Genomic DNA, 17391 nt, shown 5'->3' with positions numbered 1-17391 from the left:
TAGTTAGTTTTGTATATTTTCTTTGAACATTTATTAATAGTTAGTTTTGTATATTTTCTTTGAACATTTACTAATAGTTAGTTTTGTATATTTTCTTTGAACATTTATTAATAGTTAGTTTTGTATATTTTCTTTGAACATTTACTAATAGTTAGTTTTGTATATTTTCTTTGAACATTTATTAATAGTTAGTTTTGTATATTTTCTTTGAACATTTACTAATAGTTAGTTTTGTATATTTTCTTTGAACATTTACTAATAGTTAGTTTTGTATATTTTCTTTGAACATTTATTAATAGTTAGTTTTGTATATTTTCTTTGAACATTTATTAATAGTTAGTTTTGTATATTTTCTTTGAACATTTATTAATAGTTAGTTTTGTATATTTTCTTTGAACATTTATTAATAGTTAGTTTTGTATATTTTCTTTGAACATTTACTAATAGTTAGTTTTGTATATTTTCTTTGAACATTTATTAATAGTTAGTTTTGTATATTTTCTTTGAACATTTATTAATAGTTAGTTTTGTATATTTTCTTTGAACATTTACTAATAGTTAGTTTTGTATATTTTCTTTGAACATTTATTAATAGTTAGTTTTGTATATTTTCTTTGAACATTTACTAATAGTTAGTTTTGTATATTTTCTTTGAACATTTATTAATAGTTAGTTTTGTATATTTTCTTTGAACATTTATTAATAGTAAGTTTTGTATATTTTCTTTGAACATTTACTAATAGTTAGTTTTGTATAATTTCTTTGAACATTTACTAATAGTTAGTTTTGTATATTTTCTTTGAACATTTACTAATAGTTAGTTTTGTATATTTTCGTTGAACATTTATTAATAGTTAGTTTTGTATATTTTCTTTGAACATTTATTAATAGTAAGTTTTGTATATTTTCTTTGAACATTTACTAATAGTTAGTTTTGTATAATTTTTTTGAACATTTACTAATAGTTAGTTTTGTATAATTTCTTTGAACATTTACTAATAGTTAGTTTTGTATATTTTCGTTGAACATTTATTAATAGTTAGTTTTGTATATTTTCTTTGAACATTTATTAATAGTAAGTTTTGTATATTTTCTTTGAACATTTACTAATAGTTAGTTTTGTATAATTTCTTTGAACATTTACTAATAGTTAGTTTTGTATATTTTCTTTGAACATTTACTAATAGTTAGTTTTGTATATTTTCGTTGAACATTTATTAATAGTTAGTTTTGTATATTTTCTTTGAACATTTATTAATAGTTAGTTTTGTATATTTTCTTTGAACATTTATTAATAGTTAGTTTTGTATATTTTCTTTGAACATTTATTAATAGTTAGTTTTGTATATTTTCTTTGAACATTTACTAATAGTTAGTTTTGTATATTTTCTTTGAACATTTATTAATAGTAAGTTTTGTATATTTTCTTTGAACATTTACTAATAGTTAGTTTTGTATATTTTCTTTGAACATTTACTAATAGTTAGTTTTGTATATTTTCTTTGATCATTTACTAATAGTTAGTTTTGTATATTTTCTTTGAACATTTACTAATAGTTAGTTTTGTATATTTTCTTTGAACATTTACTAATAGTTAGTTTTGTATATTTTCTTTGAACATTTATTAATAGTTAGTTTTGTATATTTTCTTTGAACATTTACTAATACGAAAATAAACTTTATATTCTTATTTCTTGTATAAAAATGTTTTGTTATAAAATATCGTTTTTTTTTTTTTTTTTTTTTTAATTTTTGCATTTAGGAAACTCTGTTCATATTTTTAGGCAGCATTTGGTAACTGGTGACCCTTCTATTATTTCGATATTTCATTTATTCACATGCCAGTCTGTATATTTTCAGTTTTCTTCTATTGCTAAAACACAACTTTATAATTTAACTAGAACATTATCCAGCGTTGCCCAGTATTAAACGTAACATTCAATTCCTTAAAATAAAACAATGAAGTAAATAAAACAAGCAGCTAAATCCCACCCCTTCACAGTAGAGATCCCTAGATGTAAGAGAGCCTTCTACTCCAGTAGTTTCTTCCCCAAAACCGCTAGACTTTGGAATTCCCTTCCGGGTCCCTGCTTCCCCAACTGTACTGACATGCAGAAGTTCAAGTGTAACGTGAACCGACATCTTGCTGCCCAACACCCTACATAGGACCCCTGTAACTTATGTCCCTGATAGTAGCTCCCTACATCAAAGTGGCAACGTGCCTTGTTTGGGGTGAAAATGTAATAATAAATAAAAAAAAAAAACAGAAAGAAACTGAGACATGTTCATGCGAGTATTATTTTTTTTTTCTAAACTGTTCACTTCTTGCAATTCTGAATTTTTGAGATGAGATGTAAATGCTTAATCAACACTCCACAAGTGTTCACTTCTTGTAAGTAAAAATAATAATACTCGAGCTGAATGAGTCAAATACGATAACCATTAGACCAGCTTGCCACGTTCTTTAAAAGTGTTTTCACACCTTGTGAAACAGTTGACAAACAGATAAAAATCCGATGACCACAAAGTACTAATTTTTAAATTTTGACCCCTGTTGCGGACCAGGATATAATAATCCTAACTCGCTACAAAAAGAAAATAATGAAATGAATGGAAGGAAGGAAACAAAAAAACTCAATTGCTGAATAAAATAAACATGTCGTTTATTTTCTGTTAAAAATAAATGGTTTAGGTGGAACATGTGTTCAGTTCAGTCGTTGACGACTACGCGCATAAAAAAAAAGAGGAATAAAGTAGGGGAAAGTGAGAATGTGTGTGTGTATGTATGTATGTGTGTGTGTGCGCAGTTCAGCATGTAGAAAAAGAAAGAGAGAGAATGTTGACCGCAGTAAATTCTCGCGTGCATGGTAGCGGTCGGCCACGTGGAAGTGTCTTCAGACGCGAACTTGTCTGGTTGACGAACCAAGACAAAAGGGAAGAAAAAGGAAGTTGAACGTTGTTGACTTTTATACCGGGGTCAGTGTTCTGACTGCGCATGTCTGGATTTCACTTAAAAGGAAGTGACATCCCCAATGTGTGCATGTTTGCGCACACGCGAGCGTGCATGTGTGTGTACGTGGATGTGTATATACGTGCGTGTGTATGTGTATATGTGCGTGCGTACATGTGGGTGGAAAAAAAAAAGTTCGACCACCCCTTCCTTCGCAGCCCTTTTTTTTCCTGATGAAAACTGAATAAAAAGTGTTCTACATGTCTGAATACCTTTTATACCAAATTTCAAGTCTATAGATGAAAAATCCGTTGAGAAGTGTCATCGCACACACGCACACACACACGCGCGCGCGCGCACACACACACATACATACATACACACACACATTCTCACTTTTATAAATATTTAGATTTTATTAAATGTCGGTGAATTTTGTTCAAGAATAATTTATTTTGAAATAGCGACACTGTTAGGATTCCTTCACAGTCACTAATTTATTAATATCGATTACAGATTGAATCAACACACTTTTGCCAACATGTCGTGGTGGATTCGTTTATTCTTGCAACATATTTTTTTTAAGAGAGGGAAGTGACACACACACACACACACAGGTGTCACGTGTCTGAGTACCAAATATTTAGTTATTTGAGCACCTGGTAGTGGTACGCCCACAAACGACTACACAAGGCCATCGTTTCGAGGGAACAGCGTCCTAACGACACCAAGAACTATTTATAAAAACAAATAAAATCTGACACAACAAAACATAAAGCGGGGTCACAGGGTCATAGGTCACAAGGTCAAAAGAATAACAACTATAAAAAAATACAAAACAAACAAAAACATTTTATCAACAGTATTCAACATTGTGTGATAATTTCTAATATGTGTGCGTGTACTTTCCGTGACAACGTAACGTTAACAGTTACACATTGAATTATTTTTTAAATTTTATTTACTATTAAAGGATTTTGGTCAAGATCAAAGTGTAATGTGCCTAAGTTTTTTGTTCATCGTTGATTTTGACTGTATTTTTTAACATGAATAAAAGATTTAATATCTCAAAGTGTAGTATCTGTTCTTCAGATGCTGCACTTCTATTTCTTGTTCTCTTTCGGTGGAGGAGAAATCCTTCACGACTGAGACAATTTTTATTTGTGTACCTTTTCTCCACGTTAAAAAACGACCTTGGTGTCTAACTCTGTCCCGTGGGGAGGCATAGTAAATAGGTACTATTAAAGGATTATTTAAAAATTAAAATGAATTTTGGGTTTGTGTTACTGTACACATAGATTCGAAAAAGTTGTCAAAAAACAAATATATAACAAATAAATGTTATCAAAGGCAAGATAAGTTACTTTTCTACCTAACTGGATATATTTTTCGTGTTTTTATTCAATGTAACATGTTTATTCAGCTCGAAAAGCATACAGTGTTTACCGATGTACTGGAAAATTCAAAATAGCGCCCGACACTCTCTTTAACACGGTAAGTTCAGGAAAAGATGTTATAAATAATAAACTAGACAACATACTGTTAGAAATTCGCTCATTATATGTTACCGTGACATAAGTTGACATATATTCGGTGTTTTTTTAATAATATTTTATCTAGTTTATTATTTATAACACATTTTGCCAAACTTACCATGTTAAAGAGAATGTCGGGCGCCATTTTGAATTTTCCAATACATACATCGGTAAACACTGCATGTTATTCGAGCTGAATAAACATGTTACATTGAATAAAAAAAAAAAATGTATCCAGTTTGGTAGGAAAGTAACTTATCTTGCCTTTGATAATATTTATTTGTTATATATTTGTTTTTTGACAACTTTTTCGAATCTATGTGTACAGTAATACAAGCCCCGAATTTTTATTTGGTTAATAAATAATGACCAAAGGATACCTTAACAATTAAATAGTAATTAAATTTAGTTTTTAAAATTCTATTTTTAAAATAATTTGGTAAAAATAAGTATATTTTTTAATTTTCGATTTTGATAAATGTCTAGAATCAGTGGAAAAATTCTTTTTTTATGAATGCCAACAAAATTCGAAAGTCAGTCATCGTTGCTTAGCAACGCTTATAATCATCTCGGAAATCGATAACTCACGAACGTTTTATATTAATAAATCGAAATGAATATCGACTCGCAAAATTGAAATAATACTTCAAAATGTTTTCAATAAAAAAATCACTAGTTCTTAATCACTACTACTACTACTACTACTACTACTACTAATACTACTACTACTAATACTACTACTACTACTACTACTACTACTACTACTACTAATAATAATAATAATAATTAAAAAAAACAAAGTATTGCTGTAGAAATTGAGATGAAAAACATTTCGAATGCCTTATATTGTTCTTATCATCCGCAAAACCCTATTTAGCGACATTACTGATGATGCACCTAAAGATCGTCCACCGAAACGGGAAAATAACAACCAAGATGAAAATTGTACTGCCAATAATCAAGGGCGGACGTCTTTAAATCCCACAATTTTCACTTTTATTTTTACTTTTCCTGTTGATACCATCGATTACAGACTTATGTTTCAGATTATATAAAAAAAAAAAAAAAAAATGAAAAAAAAAATTCATAACTTTTCACGTGGGGGTTCAGTTTTCAATTATAACGTTGTAATAAATCGAACACGACCTTTGTGGCCACGATAAATAGATAGATACATAGATAGATACATAGATGAGAGAGAAAGAGGGGGTGGAGGGAGGGGGAAGAAATCGTCCTTTTTTTTTTTTTTTAACCCTCTCCGTTCTAACCCCTACCTTCCGGTCACATCAGAGAGAGTTGCTATTTTTTTTTCACCGTGGTCACAAAGTCCGTGTTCAATTTAGTACAACTTTATAATTGAAAACTGAACCCCCACGTGAAAAGTTATGAAAATTTTTTTTTTTTTTCTGTTTCAGTTTTTTATAATCTGAAACTTAAGTCTGTAATCGATGGTATTAACAGGGAACAAGTAAAAAAAGTGAAAATTGTGGAATTTAGAAGGGGGGGGGGGCTCTCGACAATGTCTGCCTAATCCAGATATAAATGATCAATTCTCATCTAAAATTAAAAAAATTTCACTTCTTGAGAAGGTGCAACTTTATTTTAGTGTGTCATCCAACCTAATCGTGTATTTTCAAACAAAGACATTTCAGGGAAAAACTTTACTACGTATTTAAGTGTCATGTCGAAATTAGTATAAATTAAAAAAATGACAAAACAGATAGAAGTATATAGAAGCTAGAAATAATTGTAAGAGAGTAATAGTGACAGCTAAGGCAGATTACACTAAAACCACCAGAAAACGCATCGAAGCACAGAAATTAGGAACCCGTGATTTTTGGAAAATCTACAACAGTGTAGTAAATAATGGGCAGTCAACGATTCCCCCACTATCAAACAATCATGAGGTTGCTTGCACGGCAACCGACAAGGCTAATCTGCTTGCCAGTCGGTTTGCCTCAAACTTCACACGGGACCCGGTACACCACTCCCTTCCCGACTTTCCTTTGCAGACAGATGCCACACTAGACGATTTGAAAATCATCCGTTCTCAGGTACATGGTATTATAAAAAACCAAGACATCCAAAAAGCATGTGGACCAGATCTCATCCCAGCTGTGCTATTAAAAAAATGCTCTGCTGAAGTTGCTCCAGTTCTCTCCAAACTTTACAATAAATGCCTTAACGAATCTTGCTTTCCCGACTGCTGGAAAACCGCTTCTATGGTACCAATCTTCAAGAATTCTGGTGAAAGAACTGACCCACTAAATTATCGCCCCATTAGCCTCCTCCCGCTTTTCGCCAAAATATTTGAGTCCTTGGTTAATCAAGCCCTAGTCCAACACTTAATAGCTGCTAAACTCCTGACCAACAAACAATATGGATTCAGGCAAGCCCGTTCAACAACAGATATCTTAACTGTAGTCTCTGAACGTATATACTGTTTACTGGACAAAACAGGGGAAGTTAGAGCGGTAGCCCTAGATATATCTAAGGCTTTTGACAGGGTATAGCATGATGGTCTTCTAAGGAAAATTAGATCACCGGAAGAATACATAATATAATTAAATCCTTCTTAAGTAATAGAAAAATCCAAGTTGTCCTCAACGGTCGTACATCTAAACAATATGACATAAATGCGGGAGTACCTCAGGGGTCTATCCTTGGACCTCTATTGTTCCTGATATTCATAAATGACCTCCCTGATAAAATTGTTTCGGAGATGGGTATATTTGCCGATGACACCACTCTCTATAACAAGCATGATGGGAAAACAAATGAACACATATCCAAGGAAATGGCAGAAACACTAGAGGACGACCTCCAATCTGTAGTGGAATAAGGACAAAAATGGATGGTCACATTCAATGCTGCCAAGACTAAGCTTGTTTCCTTCAATAATTACAAGAAACCTTCTCTACCACCAATAGCAATGGCCAAGAACACATTGCCTGAAAGTACTTCCTTTAAACTCCTCGGCCTATCGTTTACAGGGAACATGAACTGGAATAGATACATTGAGAGCATTGCCAAGGCTGCTGCGAAGAAGGTGGGCTCTCTCTACTGTGCTAGAAAATTACTTACACCTGAAAGTATCCTGTACCTCTATAAGGCCACCATTCACCCATGTATGGAGTATTGTTGTCACATTTGGGCTGGTGCATCTGCTGCTTGTCTGTCACTCCTGGACAGGGTTCAAAGAGAGTCACCAACCTGATAAGTCCTGAACTGTCATCTAGGCTTCAGCCTCTGTCCCATCACTGAAATGTTGCATCCCTCTGCCTGTTCTACAAATACTTTAATGGTGAATGCTCTGACGAACTGCAAGCACGTGTACCTCCTCAACGTGACTACTACTGACAAACCCGACAATCAAATAAGTCCCACCCCTTTACAGTAGAGATCCTTAGGTTTAAGAAAGCCTTTTACTCCAATAGTTTCTTCCCCAGAACTGCAAGAACTGCAGAACTGCAAGTCTTTGGAACTCCCTTCCGGGATTCTGCTTTCCTAACTGTACTGATATGCAGAAGTTCAAGTGTAATGTGAACAAACATCTTGCTACTCATTGTCCTTCATAATGCCCCCCCCGCAAATTATAACCCCTGTTGTTGCTTCTTCTTCTTCTTCTTCTTCTTCTTCTTCTTCTTCTTCTTCTTCTTCTTTGTTCAACCATCACCAGACATTTTAGTTCACCAAAAGCATTTATTTTTACATGTCTTTTTGGTTTTTATACTCTTTTTTCTTTCCCATAATTCTGCACTTCTCCAACCCAATTCCATCCGTCTTAACAGTTTCTTTAAAAAAGAAGATGATTTTTTACCATTTACTCTTGTTCACAAAGTAATATTCCGTGTTATTTTCATTCGTTTAAAGATAACTTTCGAGTTACAAAGTTAAATTTAATTTAATAAGTAACATCCAGTTTTTAATCAAAATCGTTGTCGTTTTTGTCTTCCACAAAAGAATCAATTAAAACAGCGTCATCACTTCAGATAGGATGATGCTAAGAGTGTCTCTATTTACTTGTCTAGTTAGAAAAGCAAAGTTAGACACAAGGTCGATTTTTTATTTAAAGAAATCCATTTCACAAAAAGAGAAACTCTTGATGAAGAAAAAACAAAAAAATTGCATTAATCTAAAAAAAAATTTCTCTTCTTATGAGAGAGGCCAGAACAGAAACTACAGTTTGATCCTAGTCTAAAGGCCTGATACATTATGTTACTACTTAGGTACAATGTAACTCATTATTTTCAATACGACATGATACCTCTTAAGTACAATATGACTCGAAGCTTTTTAGGTGCAATACATGATACTCCTTAGGTGCAATACAACATGATACTCCTTAGGTGCAATACAACATGATACTCCTTAGGTGCAATACAACATGATACTCGCTAGGTACCATAAATATAACACAAAATACTAGATAACACAATAGTTATTTGAAACTATGCTAGCTTCCATCAGTCTTGACAGACTATGGATATCCACTGTAAGGATGCCTGCACATGAAATTTTTGCGGCAAGAGTTGCACAATCTCCAACCACATCTCTCCTGAGTTAACGTTGTTAAATACCAGTGGCAAATGGAGGTTAAGGACGACTGGAAACAATGCTGGGATACGCGGAAAGCACATACGGTGCCTGGAATTCCCAAATGGTCACCCATCTGGTACGAGCCAGGCTCAACATTGCTTAACTTCGGTGATCTGACGAGAACTGGTGTATAAACGTGATTATGCTGTATATTAGAAACTATATTGTGTAATACTCATAGATAATAAAATGTCTTCAAGATGTCCTCACTTTATAGAAAGAGTCTAATTTTTAATAATACTCCCGATCATTTGAAATTGCTTCCAAATTCCAAACATTTAAGTTTGTCTACTCGGAAAATGTCAGATGTTTCATTTTTTGAAATATTCGGTCGTTTAATTAGGTTACAACATGACGACACTCGCAATTTTTTTTTTTTTTTTTTACGTGTGAGAAATCTTGAGATGGAAGAAAATTGAAAAACTCAAGTGGATCTATTTCCTACCCTTCCCCGCACAACACGCGCACGCGCGTCTATTTAAAAAAATCATTAAAGTTTTAAGTTTGCACTCATCATTCTTAGTTCAGTTGCAACTTCTTTGACGCAGCACTAAAATAGTTTAAAAAAAGAAAAAAAAAAAGAAGCTAAATGCCTTCGTGTTTGTTAGCCTTTCAGTTAGGAACAAAGTGTAGTTGTTGAACTCGTAATTTTTTATATTTTGTGCAAATAAATATTACAAAGTGTAGTATCTGTTCTGACATTACACTTCATTTTTCCTGTCTTCCATTAGTGAAGAAATTCTTCTAGACTGAGGGTATTTTTTGTTCACATCCAAAGTGCTCATTTCAGAACGTATGAATTCTCCCAAGATTAAAAAACAACCTTGTATCTAACTTTACCCTCTAGGGGAGGCAAGTATTATTTTAGTTAAACGTCTTCATGGTGGTTCATGGGGTTGGATCTGTTTCCGATTACGATCCTGGTCGTTCACTTTAAACTGATGTTTAAAGTGAAGATTAGATGTGATTGAAAAAGATTACATGGTAGGGAGTTTGATAGGAGGTGGGTGCATGGCACTGGCTTACGTATCATGGTACATGCAATCCTGGGTTCTGTAGAACTCATCCTTTGGGATTTATTTAAAAAGACTCTTAACTATTGGAATAAATGAGTCCTGGTCCAGTTATTTATTAGTTCTTGAGAGCCTCCATTTTGCACTTGGCTACCCTCAAATGTTGTTTCTATCTTAGAAGGCATTATTCATCCCAATATTTTGATTTTTGATGTCTCCACTAAGCTCTCTCTCTCCCATTTAGAACCTGACCTGCTTGTTTTCGGTTGACCTGTAAAAAGTGGGTAGCCTGTCACTTAGCAAAGGGTTGAGATGCGCTTACTAAACTGCTTTATTAGCATTTTGTTTTTCATTTGTTTTGGGCGTTTGTAGATCTTTTCACTCGCCATCATTACTTATATATATATATATATATATATATATATATATATATATATATATATATATATATATATATATATATATATATATATATATATATATATATATATATATATATAAAATTTCATCGAAACCATTCGGGATCTTTTAAGTAGATCTTTTAAAACTATGGGTGTTATGCAGTATTTCGTCAAAAGAATCTAATTCCAAAGTTTTACTGTAAAAAAGAATGACACTCGACCTCCCACCCCAATTTCCCCCAAATCAGGGTGTAATACCTAAGTTGAATGGAAATTTTGTCATTTTTTTATATGATTAAATAAATTGACTTTTTGGCTATCAGCAAAGTGTAGTATCTGTTCTGATGCTACACTTCATTTGCAAAAAACAAAAGTTTAATTTCTCGTTTTTAACATGATTTTAAAACAATAGCGAATATTCTTCAAATGTTATTATTTGAATTATTCGAACTACTGTTCTCATCTTGAGTTTTATTTTCACAATGTTTCAATCGATGTAACCTCTGACCTTCTTCTGAACTCGGGAATCTGCACAGAATTTTTGAAGGGAACCCTTTTATTGTTGGGCATAGTGGATAAAGTACTTGGTAAAATTTAGTTGTAAGTTACTCTTCTTCCGACTTCTAAGTCCCGTCTCCAATATCTACCGTCTCCTCTTCAACTACCCTCTTTCAACTCTTAACTTCCCAATCTAACTTGCCTATGTATCTTAAAACTAATCCTTTGTGCTTACGTCATTCAACTACACAAAGACCTAACAGGTGACTTCTCAGTCACGTTTTCTCTGGCCAAATTTATTATTTATACCTAGGTTTGAAAACCTATTTTGTTTATGTATTTGAGATTTGTTTATTTTTCCTAAGATTCCCACTGCATTCTAAAACTTATAAACATTATTTGTTCTTGTAACATAATCTAATTTTAATACCGATAATTATAATAATGGTCTTTCATAATAATAACTTCTTTAAATGAATATCTAATTTCTAATAATAATAATAATAATAATAATAATAATAACTTCTTCAAATGAATATTTAAGTTTTAATAATAATAGTCGATCTGACAATCGACTATTAGCAAGGCCACTCAGCGTCTTCCGGGAGGCTAATATATAACATTTGGAAGCATAAAAACTTTTGCCAAAATAACAGAATTCGGTATTAAGTAACCAGAAAAGGCTAAGATGTGTTGTAAAACAAAACCACCAAACCAAACACTACGAATAAATATTTTAAGATATATAGAATTTAAAGTAAAAACTTTTACTAAAATGACTGAATTCAGCATTAAATAACCCGAAAAGGATTGATATGCCGTAAAACAAAACAATCAAACAACCTAAACCTATTAAGATGAAATCTGATGACCTGGCAAAACGATTAATCTAGCAAGGCGATTAATCTGGCAAAAGGATTAATCTAGCAAAACGATTAATCTGGCAAAACGATTAATCTGGCAAAACGATTAATCAAGCAAAATGATGAATCTGGCAAAACGATTAATCTGGCAAAATAATTAATCTGGCAAGACGATTAATCCAGTAAAACGATTAATCTGGCAAAACGATTAATCTGGCAAAACGATTAATCTGGCAAAATGATTAATCCGGCAAAACGATTAATCTGGCAAAACGATTAATCTGGCAAAATAATTAATCCGGCAAGACAATTAATCCAGTAAAACGATTAATCTGGCAAAACGATTAATCTGGCAAAACGATTAATCCGGCAAAACAATTAATCTGGCAAAACGATTAATCTGGCAAAATGATTAATCTGGCAAAACGATTAATTTGGGAACACTCTGTAGCCAAGGATGCTGGTAAATCAGTGTTGTATATCGTTAAGATTTATTTAATTCACACTCATAATGTTTTATTCATGTGTTATGAAGTACGTCTTACACGTGTTTTGTTAAATAGCGGAAGACCATCAAACAACTCATCAAAGACAAATATATATTCCTCAAAAAACAGTTGGAAAGCTTTTTTCTCCTGAAATGAAAAAGGATTCCGTAAAAAAATATGTTGATAAAGGGAAATTAGAACATTTAAAACAGTTATTGCAGGGTTTATAAAAAACTTTAACTAAAAAAATACCCAATTGAATCCAAAACACGAATTCGTCTACTACCGCTTTATTTGCTTATAGTTGTAATTCCTGTTTATGGTAAATATTGGTTGAGTAAACTCACTAGTAGATAAAAGGAAATGAAAGATCAATTTTTGGGGTCGACTTGCTATTATGTGGGAATTGATAGAAACTGATATGACACCGCATGACTCAAAGAGAAAGTGTGTGAAAGAGAAAAAGAAACGGTTAGTTCTTTGGAAGCATACCAGTGTTAACATGTTAAATTGAAATGGGCTGACAAGATATGATTAAACAAGGATTATGCACCTCTATCTCCCTTTCCCCATTCTACCGGTCAGTGACTTTGAAACAAAGACCAAGTCAAATAGAACTCGTTTGTCTTTCATCAGTTTCTGAAAGTGGAAAAAAAAATGTCAATGTTTATGACTGTTATTTCTTCCTCGTTCAATTTTGGACAACGCCGGGTGTCCCTGCTAGGTTATAAAAATAAATTATTTCCTTCTTTAATAATGCACCAGGTGTGTTTATCTAAGTGCGAGACTTAATGAAAAACATGGATGCGTTTGTTTATTAAAGTCTCGACTTTCGACTTTCGAACTGAAAACAAAACATTTTATGAATGATGATTCGATTGACAACAATATTTTCGTTGTGGTTTCCTGGGAACGAAATGAACGCGACGTGGTTGGGGCGTGGAAGGGGTAGCCTCACTTCCGTCTCAACGACGCAATGTCATCTTCTTGTTGACGGGTTCTGTCCAATGCTCCAACCCTCATCGCTATAGGATTACTTTCTTTTCTATCCTCTTTTCTCTCATTCTCTCGAGATTTTAGCTCTATTTTTTCATCACTTATCTGTCATAACGCGCGTGCACACACATATATATTAGGTTGGTACAAAAATAATGTAGTTTTTTTTATCAGATGTATATACGTCAAAAACAAAATAATTTTTGCACCAGCCTAATATATAATCCACATACAGTACTGTTTCGCTGTTTCACAGCTCATCAGTGCGGATAGACAAGCAACTACCTCAATCCAGGATCGAAACCTGATCGCCCAAACAACAGTCGGAGTTTCTACCCATTGCGCTATACGGCTGCTGCTATGCAGGCAGTGAATTAACAATGTTTTGACATTGTCCAAAGAGCCTAAGCTCAATTTGCTTATACAAAGAGCATCGCTTCATATGCTAATGGTAATTTGTATATCACTTCCCAAATGCTCAATCTAAGATAGGGGACATTATAGTTAGGCACCGCCAAAAATGGCCGCAAAATCTAGTTGTTGTTGTTTTTTAAAACGAAATTACATTTATTAAAATCCATTATTTCTGAGTAACTTTTTTTTTTTCCAGAAAGATAAAACCCTGAATTTTATCATATAGAAAACAGAATAATGTAAAACTTTTTCTACTATTTTTAATTAAATTTTAAATGTTAAATTTTCCCAAAAAGTTAACAATTGACATTTTTCGTCTTGCACAAAAAACGTACATAAATATTAAAAAAAAAAGGTTTTTGAAATAATTAATTTATTTATTTATTGTCTAACTAAGATTTAGGATGATTTTCTAAGAGAATATGCAAAAATATTATAATATAAGTACCTGGATTTCAAATAATTCCACTTATTCATATATGTAACCAATTATTTCGCGTCGATCTAGAGTCTAGATCGACACTGTTTACGTTTGCGTTTGATAAGAAGAAAACTATGGAAGACCAAATAGGCCAAAAAAACTTATTTTTCAGTGACGAAAATTTCAATGTATTATTAAGCTGAGGCTGGCCAGTACCAGATGGGTGACCATTTGTATGAGTTTGGTTTTTAATGTGTATGTGTGTGGGGGCCAGGCTCCCCAAAATGGGGGGGGGGGCAATTTAAAGCAGAATAAAAAAAAAAATTATTTCAGCGCGTTTGCTCCGCCGTAGTCGAAAGGCAGCAAACGTTTTCAAACGGGATCGAAAAAAATGAGGCTATTTTTAACACAAAGGGCACAATATTTATCGAATTTTTTTTTTTTTTGGTATCGATTCTTCAAAGCATGCCCTGTTTAATAATGATCATGCGTTATTCGGCTCGCTAAAAAAAAATTGTTAATTTATTTATCAAAGATTTTAAAATGGCTTTTTTCGTATAAATATTAAAAAAAAATTTTTTTTTGTTTTGCTTAACTTAAATTAATTATTTTACTTAACATATTCACCGAATTTCACACTTCAAAACTCAAAAGCGGGATAATTAAACACAATCGAAAGTCTGATATTCAGTCGTCAAAATAATGTATGCAAACAATTTTTTTTTTAATCTATAATTCTGTCCCTTACAACAACACAATATGTTTTGTTCAGTTTCAGATGATTATTTTAAGCATATTTGTTCCCACTTCAAAACAAGGGGGGGGGGTTGTAAGCAAAAATATATATATATATAAATATCGTTTATGAAAAATAAGTACACCGTTATAAAGTTCATTCTTCTCTTAATAATCGCTGAAAATTTCGTATTGATCGGATAATTACCTGATTTTTGGTAGATTTTTAAAAAGACGATCCGTCAAAAAGTACTGACCTGCCCCCCCCCCCAGTTTTGGCGGTGCCTAATTATAGTCCTCCACATATAGTACTGTTTTGCTGTTTCACAGCTTATTAGTGCGGCTAGAGAGAGAGAGAGAGAGAGAGAGAGAGAGAGAGAGAGAGACGTAAATATATATATACATATACTCATTGTTTTTATTTATTTATATAATTTATTTTTAAAATAGTTATCCACAGACATAGATATGTGTAGATATATTTTGTCAAAAATATTAGATAAGAGTCATGCCACTATGACTGCACAAACGAAGCAGCGAATGCATCATCATCCGAAAACAAGAAACTTCTAGTAGATTCCCCATAACAAGAGGAAGAAGCATAGAACGATAACAGTAAGATATTATGAACTTAAATCTTATTGGGACCCCAAGAGAAACCTTGTACTGGACAGTACGCTGCAAGAAAGGTAGGCTCTCTCTACCGTGCTAGAAAACTACTAACACCCGAAAGTATCCTGTACCTCTATAAGGCCACCATTCGCCCATGTATGGAGTATTGCTGCCACATCTGGGCTGGTGCATCTGCTACTAGTCTCTCGCTCCTTGACAAGGTTCAAAAGAGAGTCGCAAACCTGATAGGCCCTGAACTGGCATCTAAGCTTCAGCCTCTGTCCCATCGACGAAATGTTGCATCCCTCTGCCTTTTCTACAAGTATTTTAGTGGTGAATGCTCTGACGAACTGCAATCACTTGTGCCCCCACGACGCGAGCACCCTCGACAAACCCGACAGGCTACTAGATCCCACCCCCACACTGTAGAGATCCCTAGATGTAAAAGATCTTTTTACTCCAATAGTTTCTTCCCCAGAACCGCAAGACTCTGGAATTCCATTCCAGGTCCCTGCTTCCCCAACAGTACTGACGTGCAGAAGTTCAAGTGTAACGTGAACCGACACCTTGCTGCCCAAATCCCTACATAGTACCCCAGTAGTTGTTTCCCCTGATAGTAGCCCCCTACACCAAAGTGGCAATTTGCCTTGTTTGGGGTGAAAATGTAATAAAAAAAAATAAAAAAAAAAGTTTCAAAACAGACTTTAGTAGTTGCAATTGTGTTTTATTTGGCGTAGCTAAAACAAAACACAATTGTAAATACTTTTCCGATTTTTCGGATTTTATAATCATGTCAATATTCTTTGATTTTCGTTTAAAGTTGATGAGTTTTTATTCTTCTGGTGAGTAAGGACGGAATAAACTAAAAAAACCAACATAATAATTACATGAATGATTCTGCGCTACGAAACAGGTGCTGTAAAGAATTTGACATTCTAACATGTTGAAAGAAATAACATTTAAGATGGACAACATCCGAAAATTTGGAATATAGACTTTTTGTCATTTATTTTTATATGCTCTGTAAAATAAATTTATTGTAAATTTTAATTCATAGAATTTAGATCCAATTTTCTTATATATATATATATATATATATATATATATATATATATATATATATATATATATATATATATAACAAAAGTTATGATGAATTTAGTGGTGTTCAAAATCATAAAAGACGTAAGGTGGTGAGCAACGTTTTTATGACTGGGTTCCATAGCAACCACGTCGCTTCAGCGACTAGTGTTGCTACTAATTCACTGCTGTCGCGAAAAGAGAAGTAACAAGTGAAACAGAGAGAATGAAAGCAGACGAGTGCCGTACATTGTAATTACATATGTGTATGTTATGTTTATGGGAGCAAAAAATAAGACTGAATTTAAACAAAGAATAAGTGAATTTACTGGAATCATGCAAAAATCATGGATTACAATAGAAAAATACGAACATGAAAAGTAATATGGTTAAGCTTAAGCATGAAAAAGAAAAGGACAAGATATCCTAGTAAAAAATTAAATTTATAACTTAAATATTGCAGCATAAAGAATTTTTTAAAATTCAATTTAACATTATATAATCAATTCTTAATGCTGTAATATTTTAAGTTATAAATTTATGATATTTTTTACTAGAATATCGTTTCCTTTTCTTTTTCATGTTTAAGCTTAACCATATTACTTTTCATGCTCGCATTTTTCTATTATATTATATTATATTATATATATATATATATATATATATATATATATATATATATAATATAAAGCTGAATGTGTGTGTGTGTGTGTGTGTGTGTGTGTGTGTGTGTGTGTGTGTGTGTGTGTGTGTGTGTGTGTGGTCACGAATAGGCTCCTATATGGT

The 17391-nt window shown here is 32.7% G+C and overlaps 1 pseudogene; it reads right to left on the bottom strand.

Annotated features, from left to right (window-relative positions):
- Nucleotides 1-9120: 9120 nt before the first annotated feature.
- On the bottom strand, nt 9121-9237 carry LOC145273659 (5S ribosomal RNA; annotated as a pseudogene).
- Nucleotides 9238-17391: the final 8154 nt, after the last annotated feature.

The sequence above is a fragment of the Euprymna scolopes genome, chromosome 4 (genome assembly GCF_053919585.1).
Source record: "Euprymna scolopes isolate OS-2025 chromosome 4, ASM5391958v1, whole genome shotgun sequence".
Taxonomy (NCBI): domain Eukaryota; kingdom Metazoa; phylum Mollusca; class Cephalopoda; order Sepiida; family Sepiolidae; genus Euprymna; species Euprymna scolopes.
The sequence above is the reverse complement of the archived record's forward strand: the minus strand, read 5'-3'. Positions and strand labels throughout refer to the sequence as shown.